Below are 14,749 nucleotides of genomic sequence, written 5' to 3'. Positions count from 1 at the left end.
ATCTCGCTGTCCTCAAGATGGTTTGGCTCACTATCTTCCCTAAAGTTCTGCCTGGCGTAAGAGATACGAGCCTGAAAGAGAAACAAGGAGACACGTAACAGGTTTCACAATTATATAAGCAAATAAATGGATCTGTTCTGCATAAGGAACATGTTTTTACAACTACAATTTGAAACTGGTAGTTGTTGCAAACATCCAATCAGATGTAAACAGCAAAGCAAACAGAAGTGGAGGAAATGATGCCTATCCAAATCTATACTAGAACAAAGTTTGAAGGCTTGAGAAGGATGAACTTACATTACATGTTAACACGGGCTGGACAAAGCCCTTCTCCATGTTGATGGAAGGATAATTCAATAAATTCCCCAAAGAAAATTCTTTATAAGCGTTGCCATTATTCTACATTTTGCAAAGAGTAAATATAGATCAAATAATATTGGAAGAAACATAGGATAATGAAGCTCAGGTGCAGACTGATGATACATAATCAAATAGCAATTAATTAAGTACAGCGTTACAAGGCAAAAGGGAGAGAGGTACTGACAAGAGCAATGCAGAGCCCATTATTGTTTTGAGATCGTATGATCCTTTGAGCAAGGAGATTCATCTGAAATTAGTTTTCATACAAGAGAGAAGGTAAGGCACAAGCAGAAATTTAGGAGTTCAAATTTTGAATTGATATCATAGACAGTACCTGACGCTGGGCTCCCAGCAGTTCTAATAGGGGTTTGGCCACTTGAGTAGGGGTAAAGTGTGGTATAGTTGGGCCTGTGTTTTCTATGGCTGCTGGTCCATCTAATTTAACAGGTATCACTACCTTTTCCAAATACCTAGTTTGTACTCCTTGAGGATCTGCACTCACCCTCTTCCTTTTGGACATCTATTACGAAAGAACAACATTTGACTGGAAAAACATAGTGTGACGACACATGGATAGGTATGGCATATACTCATATATGATGCCTAAACTAAGCAGATGGTGTAACAAAGTAGAAGTAATGCAAGAGGTCAGATGCAAAATATGTGCGACCAATACAACTTTGCAAAGTTAGAGCAAGCACCTTGATGGGTGAATAAGATAGGCCATCCTCCACCATGCCAAGTTTGTTAGCCAGTGGATCGTTCCGCAATATTCCTCTCGTGCGCCCATTCTCATATTCATTTTGATAATGTTTAATATCTGACATGCATGAAAACATAAAAACAAGTGAGATTTTCTTTATAATGCAGAAGTGATTCTAATCCAATACTGCCTCCCTGTAAACCCCTTTGTGCTATCTCTGCAATTCTTTTAAAAGATGTGCATGCTGTAATTTGTTGTGTGCATTAATATAATGTGGCCTACTACTCAAAATATGAGAGCTCCAAAAGTGATGACACTTCGCAGATGATAGCTTCAACATATAGTAAAGAACAACAAGTCGACCTGACCTGACAGATTCAAAATATACTAAGGGAGAACAACTCGACTTGACCAGTCGACCGCAAGAGAAGAGTATCATCTTAAAGAAGAGCAGAAGAGCAAGCAGATTGAAGATATTAGAAGTCTTTCAATACAATGTCGGTTGGCCATCCATGATGAACCAGAGCGCACAGAGAAATACTATTCTTTCCGGTCTCTTCATATGTGGCTCACATGCATTTCGAAACTAAAGTAGGAACATTTAGCTAACCAATTAAACATCTCTCAGTTTTACTAATATCAGCAATAATATCAGATATGAATTTGTACAACTAAGCTTGTTTAGCTCGATGGGTGGAGCAGTGCTATTACGACACGAACCACGTAGGCTGATTGTGGTCATCATAAAATGGGGAAAACATAAGCATGATGAGTACAGTGTTGACCGTGGCAGTGGGATGGCAGATCTGAAGCTGCAAACCGCGCAAAGGGTAGTTAGCAACCGATGTTTGCTTTGAAATAAAAACTAAGATTTGGTATGGACAAGAAAGTACGATCAACAAGTGACAAAGAAATGCAATTATGCTGTCTCTTTATATGTCGCGACATGCATTTGGAAACTCAAGTGGGACCTTTAGCTAACCAATTAAATGTGTCGGTTAACTAATATCAGTATCATATCACAATCATATTTGAACAACTAAGCTTTCGAATTCTGAGTGTTGTGTTGTTTAGCTTGAAGGGTGGAGTAATGCTAGTACGACAGAAAGCACCTACGCAGATCATAGTAGAGTAGATAAAAGGGGAAAACCCTAAGCATCAAGAGAAAAATCAGGAAAGTGGAACTAGCTGGACCAGTGGGTGGTGCACATGCTTTTCGAAACGAATATAGGAACATTAGGTGACCAATTAAACGTTCTGTGTTTTAGTGATATGAGCATCATATCAGATTCGTATTTCAACACATAAGCTTTGGGTTGAGGTCTTGAGGAGCAGTGCTAGCACGACACGAAGCACCTACGATGATGGTAGTGAATATAAAGGGGGGAAACCATAAGCTTTACGAGTATAGTGCCCGTGCCATGGCGGATCTGAAGGTGCAAACCGGACAAAGCTACTTCGCAACCAATGTTTGCTTTCAACTAGCCACTACAATTTGGTACAGACAAGAAAAGTACAGTAAACAAATTACGATCTATTTTCCGGGTGAGATCAATAACTAAGCACATATGGAAGAGTACCACCTCTCTTGCGACGCCGTGTAGGCCTATGCTGATACGTTGAGGGTGTTGCGGGTGCGATGGCTGTCAGCGGCGGGGAAGAAGACTTTAGACGGCAGACGGTCGGGTCGGGGGATGTATCCTGTTGCCGTGGACGAGGCGGTCGTAGGAGCGGCAATGGCAAGGTGGATGACGACGCCGATGAAGCGAGAGGAGGCGATGAAAGGATCCTGGTCCAGCGCCATGGATGAGAGACGTCCATCTCTTGCAGTGGATGACGGGGTAGGGGTAGCGGCTCCGGCAAGGTGGAGGATGGGGTGGCGGACGGAGGAGGCTGGCCGCTGTGCGGAGGTTGTCGTGCCGCCGACGGTGTATGAATGGGGAAATGGAGGGGAGGGGGGGATCTCAAACTTTGGGACGCGCTTCTCTGAAATGGGGGAAAGTTACGAACTTATCCCCCATTTAAAATTTCGGACATCGCGTCGGTTGGGGATAGGACGGTAATCTCGCATATCCCAAATATTTGCCGGTAACTATTTCGGGCAAGGAGAGGGTGTTTTGCCACCCACGGTTGGCGCCCACGGTGTATGAATGGGCCTGACAGGTAGGGCGGTTGTGTCATGTCTGATGGAAGTTACACATCTGCCCCTATTTAAAATATTAGCCTACATCGATTTCGGACGAGGAGAGTTTGTTTTGCCGCCCACCGTGTATGAATGGGGAAATGGAGGAAGAGACACATGTCTTTCGAACAAGCTTGAATCAAATGTGTTTTGCCACCCACGTTTGGCGCCCACCGTGTCTGAATGGGCTCAGAGGCCGTCGTGTCACGTCTGATTGAAGTTACTAGTCTACCCCTATCGACAGCAGTGTAAATCCGGTCGATAAGGATGTCAAGTGTCAGGGGTAGACAGTAATTTCCATCTCGCAAACACTTGCTTCGGGCAGCCCACAAATTATAGTGGGTGTTTAGCCGCTTCGTTCAAAACTTGGGAGAATTAGCATTCACGTTTGCCCTGGGACCTGGCAAACTAAATTCAAATCCAATTTGTATTCGATTACGAATATCCACAGATAATTATACGTTTTGTTATTTATTTCTTGAAAACCACAACAAAGATTTATTCCACCTTTATATATGATTATGATTTAGAAATGCCGTGATCTTCGAATTCAGTAGGTTGGATACACTCTGAGTCAAATAGTTATTTCATCCAATACAATATGCTCACACGAAAAACAGTTCACCTTATGTCAATCATACAAGTACTGAGGATTACCTCGCCTAAAAAATTCGGATCATTACAACACATGGACAACATAGGGGGTCTTGCAACATAATCCATTCAGAGACATGACACAACATGCAAGTACAATAATCTAATGACAATTTCAACTGGTATCTAAAGAAGAACCGGGATTACCTTGGGCTTCAGATAGCAGAAACAGCAGGACCTCCTCCGTCTTCAAATGCAACATTCTTACTTCCTCCAATTCTTGGGTTGCTTGCATAATGCGTGCCGCTAATTTCGTAATTTCCAGCCTCAAGATAAAGATTACCTCATTCATGGCAGCCACACCATCTCTTTCTGCCTCTAGTAGAGCCTCAAGCACTATAATATCTGTGCTCAGACTGCTCTCCGGCGGTGTTGCCTCTGAACTGCTACCATCTGGTAACATGGATGGCGCACTGCTTCCACAAATAGATTCTGGGGTTGTACATTGTGTCCTAGTGTGAACGGCATCCTGAAAGGTTTCTGCTGGACATCAGTAAGAGATAGTTATCGTATGATCCAGGCAGTAAGCTTACATGGTAAACGACAAACGAATTATTGCCGAGCATGGCAAACTATATTTAAATGGTTCGAAGCAGCATCAGCCGAAAAGAAATTAAAATGGTAAGATGAAACTAGGGATGTAAGTGGCAAATAAACGACATCCGCCAGTCCCATCTAGTTAGTTTTTGCTACCTCCCTAGTTCATTTTCCTCAAAAAACAAAAACTCTTTTGAACTATCATACCACTAGTGGACTTTAATCGGGATTAAACGGGACCCAGTTGACATCCCTAGTTGAAAGGGAGTGTACAACCGCTATATTTAAGTTGCCAAGGCATCTAAGCAGTTGAAATAATCTGAGAAAGCACTTAACAGTGTGGCCTCATATAAACTACGAAGACAGACTTGTGATGAAGTTGAGAGGAAAAGTTAAGGACTCAAATGAAATAGGCATGCATTTCTTTACGATAGTACAGCAGGCACTGCTGACATATTGGCCAACTCAGGTATAGAGTAACAACAAATAATCATTCAAATCAAGCAATACAGCAAAGCAGACAACTGAACTATTTGTAATTCGGTAGGATTACACGTTGAGGGCACAAGCCAAGAAAGCATCCCACTCGCATTACATTTCACATGTACTAAAACACACTGGCTTACCATATGTTGCTGTGAAGCCTAGCTGCTGTTGCAATGTTCTTTGAACATATCGTCAGCATCCCGTGGTTGCAAATCTAGTTGTTGTAGTTTATTCTGCACCATCTATTTAGGTAAAATGAATTTTAATCCCATGCACTGGTCCGAATTGATCATCAATGGTTCATCTAAACTAATGAAAGAAGGGTGTGTGCATACATGACAATATATCTGCTTCCCTCTATTTTTATGCTCGTTCGAGGTGCCAGCCCCAAAAGAACAAATATTTTGCTTGATGGGGTTGGCAGCTCCATAATTAATAGAAGCATCAAATTAGTCATGCAACTTGGGAAGATCAAGAACACACAAACAATTAATGAACAGAGGCTCGGAGCAGTGATGTAATAGCTAGCATCAAAAAATGTAGGGTAAAACAAACAAAAAGCAGCGGAACCACATGCTAGTTTGCTGATGTGTAATTAAGCATAGAGAACATTAAGCAGTCTGATAGAGCCAACAGGTGGCATCAGAACAAAACTAAAGCGTATTAACTATATGTGCACTGGTATGTAATTTAGCACATGTAACATGTTCACTGCCAGAAGTATGGCCCTACAGGTGCAAGTAGAATAACGCGTCTCATGAAAAATTGAATGATGCCCTGAAGAAATTCAAAGGTGCGGTGCTTATGCTAGGAAAGTGAACGTAGGCGCCGGCCATTGGATAATAGTACCTGATTCTCGGCGGCGTATGGGTATCGTTGTCATACTTGATAGCTAAGGATCGTCGATGGTGCTCGTGTTGCGGTTGAGTTTGGGCCGGCTGTCGCCGTCATTGAAGCGGCTCCGGTGCTACGGTTGCGGCGCCTGTCGACATACAAGAAAGCTCATCTGTGGTAAGTGAACAGTTGCACGATAAAGAGAAAAACCGAAGGAGTACAAATCGAAATAACCTGATGAGGCTGCGGCGTCGATAAAGCAGGGCCGGTGGAGTTGAATATGGCGTCCGTGGAGCGGGTCCGGTGCAGTGGACGAAGGCTTCGGCGGGCGTGTTGTACAGTGCTTTCGATGAGGCGGATCTGTTGCGGCGGATGAGGGCTTGTATGAAGGGCCAGCGAAGGGGCGGACGAGGGAGTCAGTGAAGGGCCTACGCTATGGTGGACGAGGGCGCCGGTTAAGCAGATCCGGTGCGGTGGACCATGATGGCGGTCAAGGAGATCTGGAGCGGTGGACAAGCCAGTCGCTGAAGCGGCTCCGGTGAAGTCGTGAGTTGGCAGTTGGGGGTTCCAAGGTGCGGAAGGTAGATCCGGCGGGGTGTGAGGTCCACCGCTGCGGCGGAGGACTAGATTCGGTGGCTTGCCATGGTTGGGGGGGTCGGGGAGGGGAAGGGGAGGGGCTCTGGGGAAGAATGTTGGGGGCAAAGAGGGGAAAACAATGGAGTTACCAAAGCAGCCCTTTTTCGTTCATGTGGCAGGGGTAAAACAGGAATATCGCAGGGCTAAACTTTCGGGCGTGTGATATTTCGATGTGAGCGGGAAGTTTGAAAGCTTTTGGCGCCTAAAATTATAAGTACTCTGCTCTCGTACGGCCGACTATGATATCATGGCCGACAATTTGTTTGTTTTGCACGCAAAAAATGTGCAAGTTTTGAAAATCAATGTCTCCAACTTGAAACTTAGATTGTCCGTTCAATTCAAATATGGATCATTGAGCTACTACAAGCAAATACCATTATACGGTCCAATTCAAATGAAATTTCAAATGTGTTTATCCTAAATTTGATGACAAAAGCAAAAATGTGTATGTGTATGAATAAAGTGGATGATTATAGAGTTTGAATATGCCCGTATGTGTATATCTATAGGTTTGATATATGAATTTGAAATCACGAAATCCCGGCTTAAAAAATGTACCTTCGTTTAAATGAATTACAAAAGCTAATGATGGAGTCGAATTCCAAAATTCCAATCTTAGGTTTGTAATTCTGGTACATCAAGGTATATCACGCATGTTCAAAAGTATCGTTATCTCATAGTACAAACGGTGAAACAAATTGATCAACCATGAGTGCACAATATCTCAGTTACGCTAAAGTCCCTCAAATATAGACACCTCACTCTTTATCTGAAGTCAACCCCCCCACCACACACACACACACACACATAGAGAAGTCATTCTCTCCCCCAAACACCAACACACGAGCACATTAACACCCCTCTCTCTTGTAAAGTCCGGACCCCAACATAGGTCTCTATCACTTTGTCTCTCGGGCATGCACACATCTCTTCCCTCACTCTCTAGGTCTCCCGCTATCTCTCTTACCCAAGCACACGCACTATGTAGAGTGTATATTTCCCATACACACAAAACGTCGCCCCAAACGTCTATCTCCCTAGTCATGTGGTTCTCGCGCACTCACCTCACACACCACCCCCACTGCAAACAAGCACACTTTGTCTCCTTGTGCACCACTCTCCTCTTTCTATCTCTCCCACATGCGGACCCGCCCCAGCTCCTTCCCTATATACATATATGTCGTGACTCTTTGCATAGCTCCCTAATGTATAATCGTTCTCGATTTCGCACATTGTTCTCTACACCATATATTCTAGATCTCTCATGAAGTCCCTATCACACACATGATGACTCGCTTCCCTTGCGTCTCCGTTCATAGGCCAATTTCGGACAACAACAACATTGTCTCCCTATCTATACGCCATTTATGGACACAAACGACCCCTCTCGCCCCCTCTCTTCCTCTCTCTCTCTCTCCGTCGCTAGCTCTCTCTTTCTCTCGCTCTCACACCCCTCTCCCACACACACACTCGATGTCTCTTCCAAATAGTCTGCTCCCCCCGCCCGCACCCGTGCTATCTCGCTACTACACATGTCACACCATTCCCCCTTCCCTTATACTAGGTTTACATCATCAGTGGTCTCTCTACTCCACATACACTATCTCCCTCTCACACACAAATGCGTGCACAAACACACACAGACACGCACAAACACCCATTTATCTGGATCCTCATCTCTCCTCATGTCCGCATGTGTATCTCACACACTCACTCTCTAATTATGTATATGTGTCTCCATGTTACACAACACAAAGCCCCATGCACATGTCTCTCTCTATCCTCCACACACATAGACATAAAGAATCTGTTATCATTGCCTCAGTCTCTAACATATCACACATGCACACTCTCTCTCTCTCTCTCTCTCTCTCTCTCGCAAACACGCTCAACAAGGGTTTCCCCGTGAATAACTTACCGTCTATTCATCAACAGTCGTCGCAGTACGGCGAACACGAGACGTGAAAAATAATAAATCTACACGTGCTTAGACCACCTAGTATGACTACTAGGACTAGAGCAAGCAAAAAGCGCGCCGCCGTTACCCCCTCCTTGTCGGCGACGGGAAAATCTTTGTTTTACACAGTCGAGAAGTCATTGTGCTAAGGACCCACATGCCGAGGCGTTGAATAGAATGTAGATGCTAGTTTACGGAAGCAAGTATCGATAATACGTTTGTATCTCCATACTTATATTTCTTCTCTTATAAAAAACTGAGCTGGTGATGATGGTACGTGTGCCATCTTGCAATATAGACCGTCCGATCTATATCTGACGGATGGAAATTAAACTAAAAGATACCCGCACCCCTCTCCACATTTGCAGACAAGGCCTTCCCTCGTTCATCCTTATCTCCAACAAACCTCATTGTTGAGCAATTAAGAAAGGAAGCCTCTGGAAGAAACTGGCCTGGTGGCCGCTGCCGGCGTCGTCAATCCCCATGCCTCCGCTCAGTCCGACCACCAACCACCACCACACCCTAGTCCTCTTCACCTTATCTCATATTTCTCGAGATATCATTAGTTTTTACACATGGGATTACTCCCGCAAGGGTCAATCACAACAAGTGTTTTATAAAAAAAATGCATCTTGATGTTCCATGCAATGCACAGATCTTGCTAGTACTCCTACACAAGACTAAGTTGGTGATGCTGGTGTGTCTGCCATCCGTCGTTTCTGACCATTAGATCTACATCTAACGATTGTGAGGTAAGTTGTTGCCTTTTCTCACCAACATCCCACTTGTCTACCAATTTGCAGAAAAACCCATAATTAGTATCTTAAAACCAACCACATCCCTCCCTGACCTCACCAAAACAGCCCAAGGAATATATTCTAATTGAAACATAATATATCTCTAGTGACATATGTATATCAAAATTAGAGTGTTTTGTACCAAGTTTGTGAATTAGTATTATTCTAATTATGATTCGTTGCAACGGACATGAACATTGCTAGTATTTCTAACCATGCATTTGTTTCCTAGTATTCCATAGTTTCGAGTTTTCCATCAAGATATTAGTCACTCATGGTTGATATTTACTTTCAATCATGTACACATATGCACTATGTAACTAGCCTTGCTTATTGGCTTCCAAAGTTAACTTTCACTCCTACTTACAATATGTAGAGTATTTAACAAAAAACTACCACTTTCAACCAGCCCTAGGAAGAATCTATTGTACAAAAAATAGCAAAAACATACCCAAAATTTCTTAATCCACGCCAAAAACTACCTAGTACTCCTACCGATTAGGTTCATTTAAACCCATTTATGACAGGGTTGGCCCACACGTCCGTGCTGAGAGGCAGCTTAAACCAACACATTTTGTTTGATCGTTGACACGAGGGACCCACATCTGACCTTCTATCCTGTTATTCCCCCTCAAATCATTATTTTTCCTGAACATTACTTCAAACAGTACTGATGCGTGTTCGTCGGTGGCGCCGGTGATGAGCGAGTTGGCCGCCGCTCCGCCGGACGGGCCGGACGCCGCGCTGGCCTCCGCACGGGTTGGCAGGCTAGCCCGAGCGTGACTCACGAGCGAGCAAGCCGCCGCGCTGGCCTTTGCTTGAGCCAGATGGCTGGCCTTAGCGCGGCGCGCGCGAGCAAGCCGCCGCGCTGCCGTGCCAATCTAGCTAGCAAACCTTGCAGACAAGCAGCTGGACGGAGCTATCTTGCCTAGCTAGCGGCCGCGAGTGCCAGACGGAGCTGGCATCCGGGCTGCCGCAACATGGCCTCCGCACCGCCGGCGGTTTTGACCTCGCCTTCTGCCGGCGGCGGTAGCTGCGTCCCATGGCCGAGGATGACTAGGTGGACGGGCCGGAGGTAGGAGGTCACTCGAGGATTTTTGTTGGTAAGAGCATGTACAATGGTTGATAAGGTAGTCTTATCTTAAGTCTGCCACGTATGCAAGTGGTAGTAGTTTCTTGGCATTTTAGTGGTTTCTTGCATTATTAGAGCAAGTACAATAGAGCTGAGTCAGCGGGCTATAAGAAATAAACTAGTATATTCTGCTTAGTCGGAGGAAAGAGAAGAGGAGAGAGAAGGTAAGCGGGCTCTTCGTGAAGAGCCAGCTCTAGCACGTGCTCCTAGGCACTTTGTGAGAATGAGAAGTGGGCCACATAATAAAAAAAGTAGTACACTCTTTTGATCTATTATTGTACATGTTGGCTATAAGCTGGGCTGTAGATGACATGGCACTGGCTTATAGCCAGCAGCTGGCTATACTATTAACCATTAGGGGTTTCTTGTAAGGAACAATGTACGTACTACTAGCGACAAAAGGCGATTCTAGGTTGCGTTGTACTCCAACGAGTACTACTAGTGGTCGCGGGAGTGTATACCTCGTTTTGTGGGTTCGATCCCGGCCGAACGCACGGCGGCCTTTTTTTTAAATAGTACTACTACACTTCGCTGCGAGCCAATATTTTACACGGATAGTTTGAGTTTTGAAGTCAAACGGACGTGCGGCCCCACAATCTGGGTGCACTGGACAGCCTAGCCACGTGAACGGGTTTTCCTTCCCAGCATCTCGTGGCTCGCGTGCTCGCCCTAGCCGCACCTCGCTTGCAGCTTCCAGCTAGTAGCATATTTAAACTAGCGCCTCCCAATTAAGCCCGAGGAGCCGGAAAAGCCTGGCGGGGCATTGGGAACTGTGCAATATGGCTCTGTACGTAAAGTGCTCTACTACTACTCTATAGCTTGTGGCGTTGCACGCATGGACTTCACTCCATTATCGGCTCTACTATAAAAGAAATTCCCGTTGCCCACCGCTTCAGCTTGGATGAGTCTCCATCATGTGGAACCGGACTAGAAAGCTGCGACAATGATTCCCGTTGCCCACTGCTATGGATCGTGCCATCCATGAAGAACACCTGGGACTGGAACCTGGAGGAGGACATGTAGCCCATCTATAACGTGTAAGTGGAGTACGGTAATTGTGAACGGTAGCGCTGTGAATATATGTAGACTAGTCGTGCACAAATTTATCACATGAATTGGAGATGAACTTGTGTGGCATACTGGCATTTGTCCTTTAGAATTTATTACTAGTAAATGTGTTATGTGTACGTGCAACTTGTGTGGTTGTTGCACGGGCTCCAACACGCTCTTTGAGAAAAAAAGGTGGCACAGCTTTGGATATACGTGACGTGGCGGCATCATACAGTAGCATCGTTCGCTATAGTTGTAGTACACTCCTACTAGGACGACAACTCCTATAAAACCTTGCGCTTGGCTCTTTGCCTCTTCGGGAGGTTCAACAGTTCGTACTCGTGTGAACCTTGCACTTGGCTCTTCGCCTCTTCGGAAGGTCCAACAATGATGATACTACAGTACAATATGCTTCTGGCAATCTGACACCGATTGAACTATTGCACGTCCACCGCGAGGGCGAGGGCGAGGGAGAGGGAGAGGGCGCTGTAGTCAAAACCCTCTCCTCGTCCTGCGAACCACTGCGCGCGTGGGCGAGGGAGAGGCGTTGTAAGCAAGCTTCTCCTCGTTCGGCGAGTTGACGGGACACATCAAAGCAGTACTAGTACTACTAGTAGTAGTCCATACTGCGTCCTTTCCGATTAATATGGCTTAATTTGAAACGAGAAAAATACACTGGCGGTCAACGTATGTAAGAATACGCTCTTTACGGTCACTACATATAGTTTTGCAGCGATTATACGATCACTAGCTCATCGTAGAGCACCGTATTGCACCCTAGTGACCGGCCACATAGTCGACATGGCACTTTGTTGACTGGTAAATTGTCACCTGGTTTCTGGGTCCCACCTGACAGTTGGTAGAGCAAAGAAATTAGTTAAACAAAACTTTACGCAGGCGCGACACGAGTCCAACCCTTGCGCGCGAACCGCCCTGGCTGTGTATGTGAGTGCATGCGCGTGTCCTCCCTCGGTCTTCCAACAAAGAGTGTACATCGGCTATAAAACAAAGAGTGTAGTACATGATGTACATCTACACTTCCAATGCATTTAGCCTTTAATCTAAATCGATATTGATTGACTAATGCACCAACTTGTGTTGTAGGTATAGGCTACATGTCTATCCTTAATTACAGCATGCAACAGCCTTCATTTAATCTTCTTATCTCAATGGTCACATGCACACATAAGTCTGCTACTTTTGGGCGTTAATTATGCCCTGGTCAATGTGTAAATCTCTAAATGTACAGTCTTTCATGGACGTAGGGAGTAGGTTGAGCACTTGAGCGTGAGCATGTGTGTTGCGTCGTGTGCTGTGTGCCGCATGGGTGCGTGAGTGTTGCGCGCGTCCATGTGTACGTGTGAGTTGCATGTTGCATGCATGCATGCATGCATGGGGCTTACTCCCTCCCATTGACATGTTCATATTTCAAGCTTCCACTGTTCCCTCCATATGGTGATACTCCCTCTGTTCCCAAATAGTACAGAGTAAAAGCCTCCCTCTGTTCCCAAATACGGTGTATTTGTCTTTCTACAGATTTCAACAAGTGACTAGGTACGGAGCAAAATGAGTGAAGTGAGCGTAGAGGCATAGGGATACTGTAGAAAGGAAGTCCTCGCGATCCATTATTCCCCATCTCGGTCAGAGAGAACTATTCAACTAGTCTTCACAGTGAAGTGACAATACATGCTGCAGAAATACATGCTGCAGCAGATGGGACACGTAATTAATAAGCTGAACCAGCGTGTTGGTGTTACTAAATCAGCCTTACCCAGTATTGCCATCATGTTTGCCAGTAGAGCACGCTTTCGCAAATACGCCTACGCACCTCTGTCCTCCATTAACTGACATATGGGCCCTGTCGTGGTAGACCCACATGTCATCGTTGTAACTATTTACACTCCGAAGGACGGTATATCCTGGTAGTAGTACTAGTAGAATTGAGATTGAATGCACTTTCTTCCCCGTCTTCCACTCTTCCTCCTCCTCTCTTCTTCTTCCTCCTCTCTTCCCCATCGTCGGCCGCACACCATTTACCCCTGCTCACTGCTCGCCCGCCCGCGCCATCTTCCTTGGTAGCTCGCGCGTACCATATCCCCCTGCTCACTGCTCGGCCACACGAGGAGAAGCTTCTTCGCTCGCCCGCCCGAATCCACTTCCCCGCTGGCTCGCAGGCACCGAAAACCCCAATGGCAGAACCGACTGACACGCAGAGCGACGATTGGAATTCCCTCCCCGGTTCTCTTGGAGCAGATTTGTAGTCGTATGGACCTACTCATCACCGTCCGTATGGCTCAATTATCTGATCATCCAACCAATCATCGATCATATCACCGGCGATGATTACTGTGCTATGCAACTTCCATTCGCGAGGGGGGGCTGTGTTTACACATCATACCATGGGTTTCATGAATCACCATATCCAGAGATTCGTCGACACAGCTTGTTGCCAGATAATCTTCAGTGTGTGAAAGGCATCAAGCTTCCATGCGATGGATGGCTTTTGCAAACCCGACATGCGGCGATGTGGTTCATGCCAACAGCAAATATGCACAACTTGATTCGTGCTGATATCTAGACTGAGCCATGTATTCTGCTGCTGTAGCACAACCCTCTTTTGTTGGATATTATGTACTGTTGTTAGTTTGAAGCACTCCTCTGGTTTGAAGGATAGATACCTTCCTGGGATCAAGTGCATCCTAACTCACCTGTGTAGGATGTACTGATAATGATAATGGAGTGGAGATGCTGTGCAGAAGCCATATATATATATATATATATATATATATATATCAGTTAGGCTTCAAGTGCATACTTGTTAGTTAAACCTATGTATAAATTGTGACACTAAATACGACTAGTAAGTAGTACAGTAGCAGTACTAGTATACGTCGGTCAAATTATTCATCATGTCCACACATTGAATTGACGTGACAACACACTGCGCGTGAGGTGACACAAGAATCCCGGCAGCGTGTTCGGGTATTCCAGACTTCAGATTTGGAGTACCACTTATCTGTCGAAATCTTTCATCATTCACTTAAAACAGTCGATTGATCATACATTGAGTACTATATAACTGGAATTACCGATGCAAGTCGAAGAAGGATTGGCCGGTGCTGCCGGCTGGCGTCAAGTTCGATCCCATGGATCAGGAGCTGATCGAGCACCTTGAGGCCAAAGTGAGTGCTGACAGTGCGAGATTTCAGTCTCTCATCAATTTGTTCATACCAACCATCGACAGCGAGCACGGCATATGCTACACCCAACCTGAGAAACTTCCAAGTAAGACACCGATCGGCCGTCTACTTGCACAAACATATTCCTTTGTTTATAGCTCTATTTTTCTTTTTAGACGCAGACCTGGTGAAGCAATTACAATTTGACAGTTAATAAAAAGTGAAACAAGTGACTGCAACAT

This window comes from Aegilops tauschii, chromosome 5 (assembly GCF_002575655.3).
Source record: "Aegilops tauschii subsp. strangulata cultivar AL8/78 chromosome 5, Aet v6.0, whole genome shotgun sequence".
Lineage (NCBI taxonomy): Eukaryota > Viridiplantae > Streptophyta > Magnoliopsida > Poales > Poaceae > Aegilops > Aegilops tauschii.
Note: the sequence above shows the minus strand (reverse complement) of the source record.